This window comes from Ambystoma mexicanum, chromosome 3p (genome assembly GCF_040938575.1).
Source record: "Ambystoma mexicanum isolate Mex_15411 chromosome 3p, UKY_AmexF1_1, whole genome shotgun sequence".
In the NCBI taxonomy this organism is placed as follows: Eukaryota; Metazoa; Chordata; class Amphibia; order Caudata; family Ambystomatidae; genus Ambystoma; species Ambystoma mexicanum.
In genome coordinates this window covers 1,121,465,070-1,121,479,310 of record NC_090925.1, presented here as the reverse complement: position 1 = coordinate 1,121,479,310, position 14,241 = coordinate 1,121,465,070, and the positions used below count along the sequence as shown (strand labels likewise).

Here is a 14,241-nt window from a genome sequence, read left to right as displayed (position 1 = left end):
GCATTGCTTGGACCACAAACTTGCAAGCTTCCTCCGACACAGTTGCCCCATTCATGGTCCGCAAAAAGACATTCATCGGCTCGTGGTGTGCACGAATTTGTGTAGCGACTATCATCCTGGCACAAATGAGCCATATTTAGGACACTTGTATACTGATGTGTTAACCAGCACATCTGACATTAAACTTAATCGCCAATAGCCCCACTATGAGGACTGTTGAAAATGGCACAGATTGGTAAAAACATGTGGACTAAGCTCTCGGCATCTATCCTCAGATCTGTGCCATCACCAGGTTTCCCCTGGCAGAGTGGGCATTAAGTGGGAAATACGCTCCCTGGGCGTTACCCTACTCCTTGAGGGGAAACCAAAAGCCCATATCCGTACCTGATTTTGATATAGTGCGCGGGGGGTGGAGGGGGATCATTCCTAGGGGGGGTTCCGCTTTCCATTTAGAACTACAAAAGCCGGCATAATCCACATTGATCAATTAGAACAGGCAATATGTTTGTACATGGCGGCTGTCTTTAGCGATCATTTCCCGGCACAGGAATGTAGGATCCCCCCAAGGTTCCCATACCTGTCTGACCAGCCCGACTGGGAAATCATCCAAGTCCTGCAGCACTGCTGTCGAAGGCCGTCTTCACATTTACAGGCAAATGCAGAATGGACCTGTAAATAGCCCAACTGGGAACTCTGGCCGCCCAATCAAGGCTGCAGCAATGTCTTAAAGGCACCCTTATCTGTGTCTCAAGATTACTCTCAATGGGGTGGGGCGGGAGGGCACTGCTGTCAAACACTGTTAAAAGAGCAAGATACAATAGCAAAGTAACCTTATTATTTGTATGCCATCATCAGATGTGACAGACAGCCTTTTCTAGAGGTAGAGGGCCAGGTGTGTCGAATCTGTGCTACTTCACACTGAAACAAATGTGGAAATGCTTCCTAACCTCGAGGAGAGAATCAGGGGCTTTGTCAAAAGTCAAAATATCACATGGTTTCAATTAGGCGTTTGTCATGAAGAAATGGCAAAGCAATACAGAATAAATAAGAACATATAATTCCATGGTGACTGGGGAATATTTTAATAGGAGTGGCATACAGGTTACTCAGGAATATGCGCGAGGGTCCGAGAGCAGTGAGTGAACTCTCAACTAACAGGGGTTCGGGTGGGGTTCTTGCCCAGAGAATCTTTTTTTTTTTTTAATGAGTTAAAATGGTGCATTTTACAGAAAAGCGGTTTCTGTTTACAATTGGGTAAGGTAAAAAGCACTCACAATCGGTTTGGAAGGGTGACACATGAAATCCAGAGGATGTCAACCACCCAACAGTGCAATGGAACATTTTCATGAGGCCTTCTCCACAATATATGTCAGTAATACTACAGTGTAAAAAACATTTTCAAGCTGGCTGTGCCCAAGCAGGAGTTTTTCTTGGTACATCGAGAAGGGACAAAAATCTATAGTTTTTCGATTACATCTCTTACCTTTTTTATAAACGGGAATTAGAAGGGATTCCCCCCCAAGAAACATACCTCATTCTGTTCCAGAACCAATTTGAAGTAAGTTTGCAATATTTATGCCCACAAAGCTGAATTTTCTGCTAGCCCTGTGTTTGCAAAACCTTCAGGCACTGGTGTGCCCGAGCATCTGAGCAGACCAAACATGCCATCATGTACCTCCTCCTTTCATGCCCAGCTTTATGAGCCAGTATTGGATCAATAGAGCATCTCTCCGGGCAATATCATTTCCTAATCTGGGCGCACCAAACCGATTCATCAATATTATTGACCTGTAGCAAATGTGAGTGAATATTGGTGTTAATCAGGTGCAAACACCTTTTTGAATCGCTAGTAGACAGTGTATATCATGGTCGTCCATGGATGGCACTGGAAGATAATCCATGTTCCCTTAATCAATTTTTATATTGCATTTTGCATGACTGACTTTAAAGGGGCAATAGGATCAGAGGCAAAGCTCTTAATGTATGCGTTTATAGCATGCCACAATATATGTTCTCTTTAAAAATCTGTCACATAACGCACCTGTAGCTTTACAATGATCATTATATATAATGAAAACAGCCAAGCAAATTTGATTGAAATCCTTAGGCTGCTAATCCAGTTCGGCAATTTCTCAGGATTGGCGACGTCCAAGTTAACTGAGCTGTTTAATGTTTTACTAATGTGTTCATAGCCTTAATGTTTCCCTGCATCAGCCACATTCTGTATTCATGGTAAACTACTTCAGTAACTCCTACCTTACTCTAGTGTTCAAATAATTCCAAATTCCAGGATAATTTACAACAGAATGATCACTAAGCGAGTTCAGTTTAATTTCCAAGTTGCTTCTATTAAAAAAACAATTTACCATCTATAAAAATAAATAAAAGAAAATTCTAAAATTGCATTTTCCACCCATGCGCCAAGTTATAGCAGAAATATGACTTAATTCCTGGCCATATGCCATTAATAAATTGCCATCGGCCATAAATTGATGCCAATTTTGACTCTGCCTGTTGCCATTAGGGCAAGATACCTTTGTTGGAGAGATCATGGTAGGACACATTTGGTCAGTGCTAAATGTTCAGCCTCCATGCAATGCACATTCAATTTCACCCCTGCCCCACTACGGTTATATTTTTCTAGAATTATACTGATGGGCTATAATTAATTTCTCAATAATGTTAATCGTTTTGTCAGTATTAGAAGTAACAGGTGGATCATGAATATTAATAGCAGAACAAGTTCATAATAAACACAGCAAGTACATTTGTATATGTTAACTTAGTTAAACTTCTGTTACTTGAAAGCTATTAGAACCCCCCCATCACCAACTCCCCAAAAGGGCAACTTGCCTTACCTTTGGAGGCAAAACCGTTTAAATAATGCAAATATGTTGCTCAGGATTCTTGTATCATACAAATGTCCCAATTAGCTGATAGAATAGCACCAATTGTAGTTCGAATCAAGTGTTTGTCACCTGGGAATCCATGAAAGAATAGCTAAATCTTATAAGGTCTTACTAGAGCCTCCTTTTACATTCAGGTTGCAAAATCCAGGGAAGCCATGCCAAATTTGTGTCATTTTGCGGCACTGTCAATTATATCCTTAGATACAACCGGTCTACCCACTGATGAACACTCCATTTCAAGCAATAGGCATTCCTGCTTATGCACTTTGGATTGTTCATCATAATAGCCAAAATCATAGCCCCTCTTTCAAAATGCAAGCGCACAAGAAAGGATCAAATTAACTGTGTGGAGATTTACAGTGTACGCATGTGGCGTTTCCAGAATCAGAATCTAGAAATTCAATAAGATCAGTGTCTTCACGTTGAATGACTCGCAATGCAGGAATCCAGGCAAATAAGGATAGAATTAGGTATGTGTCAAGGAATGTATTGTCCTCAGATGGGAAAAGATCATGAATCAAAAAGGAGTTTGATGCCTAACAACCTCCAGCTTTAAACGTATCCAGGCATCAACCCGTTCTGAGCCTTCACCATTGATGCTACTACAAGGAGGATTCAGTTCTTATGCTTGATCAGATACGAAATGATGGGTATTGCCCACACTTAAATGGTCAAGGGGATGAAAGAGACTACTTATTTTGGTTACTATCTGATGTGTCTAGTGCATTTGGTTTATTACACACTGATGTTTGACAGCTTCAAAATCCCATTCATCCAAATCTGCAGTTACCTTTGCTTTGTTTTTACCCCCTCTGTTTCAGTTACATTGTAGTGACCTCCTGGAGTCGCTATCAGCTCTTGTACGGCTGAGTTACGAGCCAGGCCGTCATTAAAGATCCTCAGAGTTATACCTTTCCATGTATTTGCTTTTACTGGTGTTTATGCTGCCTCGACTCTCTCTTTTTCCTGCCTCTCCTGGACAGATCCCAGGCCTCCTTTGTATTATACAAGATTTTGATTAATTCATTCTTTTTATTTATGTCTTTGGTTACGATGATTCAAGGCTTATAGGTTTTACTGCTTTCGGGCTCATTTGAGGCTAAAATAACTACACTTTCCACTGTATGTTCTGCAATTTGAATAGCCCCTTTTGAGTCGGCACCGGTCAACTCAAATTTACTGATGTTACCCAGGGGCAACTCGTTTGCCCGTATATTTTGCTGCCCCACAGCCTTGGGGCTGAGGTAATCAAGTTGAATTGCTTCGATTCTACTCACAATAGCAAATTGGTCGTTATGTACATTACAGACCAAGTGGCAGATCTTAAAGATTTCAAGGACGGACAGGCATATTTCGGAAAAGGGTGCCCCGCCCACCTTTGCATGGACCGAAAGAGGGGAGGCAATACAACTCCGATCATCAGCAGTTAACTTCACCAGATCCCTAGAAAGGCTGACGTTCTGCGTTAACCGGTCCTTAACATTGTGCATATGGTTTGCACCGATAGCGGGCAGTGAAGCGCCCCCCCCTCCCCCCCATCAATATCATTGCTTTGTTGAATTCTATCCAGAGGCTGTTGCATAAATCAGGAAAGGAATTACTGTTAATGACTGGTTGAGGTTAGTTGGCAAACTTCCATGCCCCCAAACGTGTGGCTCGCATTGCTCTTTTTTGCCTCTTTTTCCTTCAAGGGAGGCAGTAATGTTCTCTTTCGTGCTGGGTGTATGCTGCAAAAGCCTGGCTCACCAACAACTGCATACTCTGAGTTGGCGTCATTTGCTAGGTCTGGTGCCAAGTCTTTGCTTCTTAAATTATAAGGCAGAGAGCAGAACAATTATGCAGGCGGTACACGTTTATTCTTAGAGACTCCCAAATTAATACTTGCCAATGGCGCAAAACACGTTTATCCAATGTGCACCAGTCACCAACGTGGCTCCAATCTGCAAATGCTTACTGCGAGGACACGTTACCGCACACTTCGCACGTGGTTGCTAAATTAGGGTCCGGAAATTAGGAGGAGTTAAAATGCATAACACAGCTGAGCGCTTTTAACTAACAATCACTGTAGTGAAATGCCACACCAGTGCACTTTATCACTTCTGTTGGAAAAAATGTGCCATGGCTTGCATGCATCTTTCTGTTGTGGGTGCATAGCCCACCGTGCTTTCTTATTAGTATTTTAAAATGTGTTCAGCAGGTAACAATCCGATGTGTACAGCAAGTGCAGAACCAACTGGGCTATCCGACTGGAGTCTGAGGCAGTATAGTGCAGGTTCCAATCAAATCTCTGCAGAAACAACATCACCAACTGAGCTTCTATAGTTTTATTTGAACACGTGTCTTGCAAGTCACAAATAACGGTCCAGAAACGCTTATTGGAGCATGTCACCAGCGACACAGCAACTCCCTCCACTCCTTGGCGCCACCAGGCTTGGGAGGTTGAAGCCCTCCCACTTTGAGGCAGCAGTCATTACCATGCTGTGAGGCCCAGACGGGCTCAGACTCAAGATGCCGTCACAAGTAAGTAAATACGCCGCTCTCCGATGGGAGAAAATAGTCTTTTAGCTTGACTGTGCATCAGCAAACACGCCGGGGACAAAAGCCTTCCCAGGGGATATCAAGAGACCCCCTATGACGAAACTAAAGGCTTAGCTGCTGGGCTCAACTTTTAGCGTTTCCCTATTTAACTAAATAGACAGAGGCATAAGCATTGACACAGGGGTCGAAGTCAGCGGGAACTGTCTGGAGCAGTGTAGCACTACTTTTATTTTTTAATGTTAACAGCTCCACTACTTTTTGCAACCATTTGCACCATTCATGAACTGTTCTTTATGGAGTTAAAACACACTTCTCCACTGGATATCAGCTAAAGCTAAACTGAAATCTATTCCAACGCAATTGGCTTTCAACCAGCATGACTGCAACCTTTGAAAAGTGTTGCACGTTGCCCCTTTCCTTCCTACTCTGTCCCCCGTCGGAGTCACAGTTCCACTACACTTCTATCACTACATAGAAAGGCCCGAGAGGTTCCAGAGGAAAATAGGTAAAGGAAAAAAGCGTTTGTTTGTGGGTACGTTTAAAAAGCGGATTGTATGTACATATATATGTCTGCATGTGAAGGGGTGTTTGTATGCATGCATTTGAATAAATGCAGTGCGAGTGGGGTACATGGGTGAGTGCGCATGTGAATGAGAATTCAGTGTGAATGTTCAGGGTGCTCCGGTGAATGACAGAAGGGGGGGTGGTGGTGGTGGTGTGTGGGTGTGGGTGTGTTTTTACATAGGAGGAGGGAGCATTTGTGCAGCCCGCAAGTCCTTTGCATAGCGTTTTTGCAAAGGACTGTACAGAGAACATTTATATAAAATGATCACCCAACCAAAATTGGCACTCATTTATCAACCTCAGGATGAAAGGTTGAGTTGGTCTTGCTGCAATTTGAGCCTGCGACCTGCAGATCACACTCAGATTGCAGCAGCGAGGGCTCAACCTGCTGAGCTATCGTACCAGCTAGCCAGCAAGGGCATGTTTTCTTACTGTGGCATGGCTTTTTTTATTCTTTTTTTTGTTTGCACAGTTACAACTTATAATCAAACATGACCACACTCCAGCTGGAGGCTGTCATACAAGCAGCATGTGCATATGTTTTCATTTTGAACACCCCCCTCCCTTGAAACGCACTCAGTCCCCACCCCTATCCCCAGCGGGTTGAACGGCAGCGATAACAATGACACTTCTACATTATCGGGTGTCTTTGGGAAATCAACTGGGCGGGGTTACAAAACAACAATGTTTAAAGTCCTCTTCGCCTGCGTGCCCCCCCCCCCCTCTCAATGGCATCCTGGTGCTTCACCTGGTCTCGGCTGCTCCCCATTTGGATCATACTATCTTATGCACAGGCAGATTATTGCTGTGAACCATACTTCCTCAGGAATGAGGCCTATTCCATTTCCCTTGATGGCTGCAAGTTGTGGATGGCCGCTGTGATGTTCTCCATCTCATATCTCCTGTGCACGTTTTCACTCGGCAACCGCGATCCTTTCAACTTTATTACCATACACACCGTGGCCGCCAAGAGTAGAAAGTGCGGCATGTGCGGTAGATGCGGCTGCCCTCCCTCTCCCACACCAAACAGCACCATCAATTCCATCCAGGTCCATAACCCTTCCAAACCCTCTTTAGGCCAACACATGTCCACCATATGTCTGGCTTCTTATTTTTTTATTAGCATTAAGGCAAAGCCAACAAGAGGATGCTCTTACATGGGGATAAGCCATACATTGGCAGAGCCAGCATGAACACGTGTTGTTATAGTGTCATTACTGGCATCATGGGCAAAGCATCATGAGTACTTTCTGATGTGGGAATACTGATATATATATATATATATATATCTATATGCACCAAAATGCACGTGTTTGGGCACAATCAGTATGAACATTTTTTTTTTTTTTTTTACACTTGTGGGGTACTGGCATAGAGCGGGCAAAGACATTATGAACGCAAGTTTGAAAATGCTCCTGTGCATTGATGACTTGGCATCGAAGGGACTTTTTTCTTGTCTTACTCTACAAAACCGATTGTCAGTGTGTGACTATTCACCCAACGTATCACAGAAAGTGTACTGTAAAATTTCACCATTTCAACCCTTTATTTAAAAAGAAATTCTCCGGGCGGGGGGGAGGAAGAACCTCTCTGAACCTACCTTGGTTGGTTTGCTCTCGCTCGCTAAACTTGGTAGCTCCTACAGATGCGGTCGGGGGCAGAACAAGCCCAGTTCCCCCGTCGGGCTCCCCTTAGTGTGGACCCTAGTACATTAGCTCCAGACCCCACTTGTTACACAATCCTGGCTATGCCTATGGCGAGTTGAGGGTGAAAGATGCATCTAATGGGCCAAAGGAAGGTGTAATATCTACTCAGCCAAGTGGGTCCAAGTGGGGAAATCAAAAGCGAAATGGGGTAGTTTAAATAGGATGGTATTTCTTTTGGCTATAAATATTAAACTATACAGATACAATAGATAAATGATCTAAAAAGCAAAGAGTCTTTGAGATTGAGTAAAGAGTAGGGTGTTGCAAAGCGATTGACTGGGGCGGGGAAGGGTGCCAATGATTTGGAGAAAAAGACGGCCAAGATGTCAGGGTGGATCCCTGCAGCTATACAGCCCCTTCAGAGATTTCACGGCATGAGAGCCGCATGGCCCAGTAACAGCTTTGCGGTTAAACTTATGATATGGTAAGTTACTTATAACGCGCTTAATACCCAGAGGTTTCTAAGCACGGACCGGGGATAGAACCTGTGTTGCTCCAGGTCGTCTTGCTTCCAAGGCCAGCATGTTGCTGCTGAGCTATCCTCCTGAGATAACTACATAAATGTAACCCGAGAGGCACATGTTGAAACGGATTTATCGACTCTTGCAGAGATGTGTGCGAAACAGGATGGGTACTGCTTCAAAGGATACCTCAGTTAGCTGAGCAGCAGCTATAGAGATTTCTGTCACCTGAAGGACACACTTCACAATCAAAGTAAGATCGGTTAGTTGTTTGAGCACCTGTGGCAGAGATCTGCATGTATGCAAGACACATTATACAAACCGCAAGAAAGCACAGTGGGATCTATACCCAATGCATAGATCTTTCTGAAGACATTCTGGTTAGCAGTTGAAAAGCTGAGTTGCCACACATATTTCATCATTCTGGAGTTCACAAGTCCCATTTAATCGAGTAATTACAACAGTGGCTGTTTTCATGTTTGTGTTCCCTTCTATATACTGTCAAATGAAATCTGGCATGGAGTTGTAGAGCACTATTGGTACGTTCCAAAGTGTCAGTGAGTGCCCAAAAGGCAAAGCTGCTGATATGAAACATCCTCTCCACCCCATCTCCATTCCCTGTGGCTCCATTTGCCCATACAGGTAGCAAAACAAGACGAATGGACTGTAAAGATCAGCCAGAAGTCAAGTGAAGAGTGAACTGCTTTGGGAGTTCTCTTCCTACAGATTGCCTGTGTAAGCTCTCCATGGTTTATGGTCTTTACATCTAATGCCATTCCATCTAATTATTTCTATCAAAAAACGTTGCATCTAATGCATTATTTATTTTTATTTTTTGTTTTTTGAGCACCCCTGCCCCAACCCCCGTTTTTTACCCTTTATAATGCACCCAAACAAAAATTAACCCTTTACAAAAAACCCCCCACCCCCAAAACAAATGCATTAGATGCAAAGGTTTTAGATGGAAAAAAATCGATGGAATGCCATTAGATGGAAAGACCAGATACCGCTCTCCACGTAGGGACAACTTTTTCTTTATTTGTAATGTCACAATATGGGCAGTGGCCGACACTTCGTGCTGCAAAGAACTCCCAATTTCAGATGAACAGGGTGAAAAAAAAAAAAACAAGAGATGGTGATAGTCGGGCAACTGCTTACAATTTTCAACTGCAGAAAGGTAAGCAAATGTCCATAAAAAGTTGCGTTTCACAAACTCCCATGGGTCAATAGAATAGATCTTGTTCAGAGAACATTTTAACGTGAGCCACAACTTCAACTTGATTTGATCAGATTGAAATGTTCCTCCAGATATAGAATCACTGAAGGTTTCTCCTCTCTTCATGGAACGTTCACTTAACCAAATGTTCTTTTTCATTACCCAATCACAAACACACTGAGCATCCACTGGCACTCGTGTAGAACACGATCCTCCCAGAGCCAGTATGCAGTACATGGCTGTGTTTTTCCCTGTCCTTTACCGAGTCTTCGTTTGAACGATGCTGGAAAGCCCTTACAGTTAGCACCATCATCTTTCACTTAAGCACAGTTAAGTGCTATTCGAGCACTATTGTATTTCAATGCCCATCGAGATTCATGCCCTGAAGGTTTGCTTCCTGTCTAATCAAGGAGGCATCGGTCATCATGTTCACCCCTATGCATTTTACTTTATAAGTTCTCATAAATGTTACATTTGGTGGGTTCCACACCACTAGAAATAAACCTATGACATCACATTTCCCGAGGCCTATGATCAATGTTCCAACTACTACTGGGTTCAAATTCATACATGCAAGTCCGCAATTTCATAATGGTCCTCGCTGTCGGAGACTTGAAGAATCCCAGGGCCCACTTTAACACTGCTTGAGGCCAATACCAAGAGAACAGGATTGGGGTTTCCTTTCTTTGTTAAATTCAACTTTCAGATACATATGTGCATTTTTCAAAACCACTATGTGTTCCCTGCTTCCATGAGTTGTTATGGTCTTATAGATAAGGCAGCAGTTTCCACACCCACATTCCAGGTATAAAGTTCCTTTAGCCAATGAAGTGTACAATGCCGTTTTTCCTTTCTTTTGAGCAGAAACTGTGCTGTGTCTTTCTCCTTACGAATCATTTCACACTGCACCATCTGACAAAAGAAGTTTGCAGGACTTTGGAAAGGCAATGCTTTGTTGCATCTCTGCAGTATTTGTTGCTTGTCCAATAAATGGCATCAACACCTGCCTCTCGAATTATTTTCTGAAATGTCTGGGCATTTGCCTTTTTATAGTATGGTATTGCAATATTAGTGTTAAACTAATCTCCCAACTTTAATTTCACACAACTTCTTTACACCCATAGAGAAATGAAGTTTAACAAGTGGTCTCTGTTGGTTTCTCGCTGGCACCGTACAAAATAAATCCTCTTGACCTGCCAATCTTCCAGAGCTCAGCGCAGACCTATACACACTGCACCTAAATTAGCAGCTACTGCTGCTACACAATCAAAAAAACATTTTGTGCAGACTGCATTGTAAAAGGCAGTGCATTGGAAGGTTAACGTTTCCACACAGAAGGTGTGAAGTAGGCCTCCAAGTCGACGATGGTACAGTAGTAGCAAGATGGCAACAGGCAGTGTGGTGGTCTTTAAGCTATGCCTTTACCAATCTGTGCAATGGTTACAAAGTCTAGGATGGGTGTCCTGTACTTCGACATGAGGCAGTTGCAGAATAAACAAAGCTTGCACTCGGGTGGCAGGAGACTTCCTTTATTGCCTCCCTTTTCAACCAAGCCTTACCAATAGCAAAAATGTGACGGTCCCATCTCCTTGGTCTTTTGTAAAATGTCTAACAGGGTAATTATTTCAAGCTGTACAATTTAATTTATGTTGCAATCACTGCTTTCAGGCGATTGTTCCCCATTGTGTGGGGAACAAAGCTAAATCTCCCCCTGAATGACGCGCCACAGCTAACAGTTCAAAGCATGTATCACGGTAATCAACAGGGTTACACATGTAAATGTTATTATCAGTCCTTCGTCTCCATTATTCCCTCTGTGGGACCCTTTCGGTGGGGTCATTATCTGCTGCTGTGACAAGACATACTAACGACGCTCCAACTCCAGGACATACATCGGACAGGGGTGTTGCAAACTTGCAAGAGAGTTCATCTGTAAAAAGGTGTACTGTTACAAAGCCCCCAAAGACGGGTCTCCTTTTTCCATTTGGTATAATGTCTCCTCATTTTTTAACCAGTCACATTGTGGCCATCAAATGGCGGATTCGTAATATGTGAGAATATGACCATTTTTGTGGTGAGCTGCCCAAAGGCAAGGTCTGCTGCATCTCCTTGGAATTTAATATATACATTGGAAGATCAACTTGCTGTAATTGATAATTCTCGCTCTCAGTTTGTCATTTCTGATGGTGATCCATTGGTTGACCTCGTGGTCAGAGCTCTTCATTCCGTTAAGAGAATCTTTTTCATCTCCATTCTCTTCTTGAGCCATTGCTGTAATCCCGACAGGTTGTATAAAGTCATTCCTGGTTGGTTTGTATACCTCCCAAACTTGTTAAAACTGGTTCTGTGGATGGGCTGGCCATCAAGTCTTGAAGAAGGTGAACCCAATCTAGTTCTCGTCTAAAGTAATCATGTCATGTTTTGCTTCCACCTGTAGGACAGCATTGTAGGAAGAGGACTCGTCAGGGGATGAAAACCTATGGCTCTTCATGGGGGATTCCACCATGCAAGCATCCCAGTTCCCTTTCAAAGCCTTCCAGTAGCCATGGATCTTCCAAGCATTACCATGGCGTTGTTGCTTGTGCTGTATTACATCAAAAACATGTAAAGCCTGCGTATCTGCGCTTTCTCCAGAAAAGTCCACGTGTAACCTTGTGTCTTATTTGATCTGCTAATGTTGGTGTTGATAGAAGTATGTGTTAAATGTAGTTTTTCCTCAACGGTTTTTGGACGGCCTTATTTTTTGCTGCATTTCTCAAAGTTGAGCTGGATTTTCCCATTCGTGTTGAAATAGCTCCCTCCTTGTTTCAGTGTTTGAACCTGGGTGAAGTCGGGTTGTCATCTTGTGAAGGTCTTAGTCTATATTTGTTTATATAAGAGTACAGGTCTTTAGAAGCAACGTTAGGGAGGATTTGGAAAGTAATACAGTTTATTGTTTGTGTTATTCTCTTTGCAACGTGTAGCCAGTTGATGTTTTTCAAGACTGTTGGGCTAGGGTCACAGTGCTGGAGTCCCAAAATAAGTCTGCCTTGTTTTGAATAAGAAGCAATTGGTGTACTTTTTTTATTTAGTCCTCAAAACAGACTATTACAATGGTTTGGGCAGGAGAGGACCATTCTCCATTCACCTCTTTTTTTCTGTGTTATAGGAGACACATCTAAGCATTTAGAGCTGGAGTTTTAATTGGGCTGGGGAGTCTATTAATGGTTTCATTGAGTGTATGGTGTTGAAAATAATGCCTAGGTTCTTTACCTGGTCAGGCAAGGTGGGTTTTTACTGATGAGGGATGGCTATTAGAAAGGTAGAGTTTTGCCAAAATTGGGATCCCAAAGGAGACATTCTCCGTCATAGAGGCCTCCAGGCAGGGATGATCATTTATGGCCAATCCTGGATTCTCTGGATGAGTTCAGTTCTATGCAGAATGTTCCCAGGTCCCACCTTCAATTTTACCATAGTATCATCAGCATATAGTTGGAAAGATTTTGAGGGGAGTTTGATGATGTCTGATAATGTTTTTTTTTGTAAACATTAAATAACCACAGGGATACATGGCCCCATGGGGGATACCACACTAAGGGGCACTTTGTTAAGTACAAGTCACCGACAAGGTAATTGCTGATCAGTCCAAGACAATATCCTCCATTTAGGTGTGAACATCTTTGTATTAGTGTCTGGTGATGGACTATCAGAGGCAGTAAATAGATCATGGCGTACTAGAGCTGTTAGAGTATTGTCAATTACTTTCAGTATTTCCGCTCATGAGAAGGTGCCTTGTTCCCGTTCCTCTGAGCGAAAACCCAACTGGTTTTCATGAAGGAAGAGGGTTCTCCTCACAGTGGAGAACCAGCTGAGTGGTAGTTCTCTTTTGCAGGATGTCAGCAACGAAAGGAATGTAATTTAAGGGTAAGTAGTTTTCAGGTATCTCTGGGTCTGCACGCAACTTTGTTCAGGATGGGTGTTTTAGAGACAGCCTTAAGGGACGTTGGGCTACTGCCCGATATTAGTGAACAATTATAAAATGTGGTCACTAGTTCCACCAGGTAAGCTATGTTTTCGTAGAAGAGGGTGCCTGGCCACAAATCCGATTGTATGTTTCATGGTGTGTGTGTGTGTAACTGCAAATATGACTGAGGGATCTTTTTAGGGTGCTTTTCAGAGGCGTTTTAGATAATGTTGTCTGGAGTTTATAAATATTGTATCATTTCAGGAATCTAAGACTGCATCAATGTCAGATTTGTAACCGCTATGGTTTATATTGGTCAAGAAAATGGCGATAGCAAAACCTATGCAGCCATACATTTTGGTTTGCATTTTTTCCAACTCTGGGTGGAACAGGGAGCAAGCTGTGCACTTCATGAGATCGTGGTCCTGTAATCTAACCAAGTAAGCATGCTAACCACAGAAACAACCTTCCACCCAGTGGCGATGGAAGGGTAACAGCTTACTTGCCAAGGCGTAAAGCCATCAAAATAAGACCTCAAGTATCTGGAGTTCATATCACACACACTTATCACTTGCACACGTTTTTAAAACTATTTGCTTTCGCATATTAATCCCAGGTGTGTAATGTGTCGCCTCTTTACCATTTTGCACATTTAAGTAAACCTAATGGTAGAAAAAAATAATTTTGCTATGGGATTGCAAGACATCATGTCTCAGTCTACGCTTTAGGGGCATTTTTTAGAGCTGGGAATTATCAAAAACCACATCTGCATCAAGATGCAAATCCGACACAAACGCTTGATGGCAGGATTATGCACACCTTCTGAAACTACAACGGGTTCCTGCTGTAAACACACCCTTTCAATACATCAATGACAGTTTATTTTTAGAGCTTCCCAAATCGC

At 42.8% G+C, this 14,241-nt stretch overlaps 1 protein-coding gene across 3 annotated transcripts in view; it reads right to left on the bottom strand.

The window, feature by feature from the left end:
- The window catches only part of SEPTIN8 (septin 8), a 437,194-nt gene that overhangs the window by 30,407 nt on the left and 392,546 nt on the right, over positions 1 to 14,241 (bottom strand). The window lies entirely within an intron of this gene.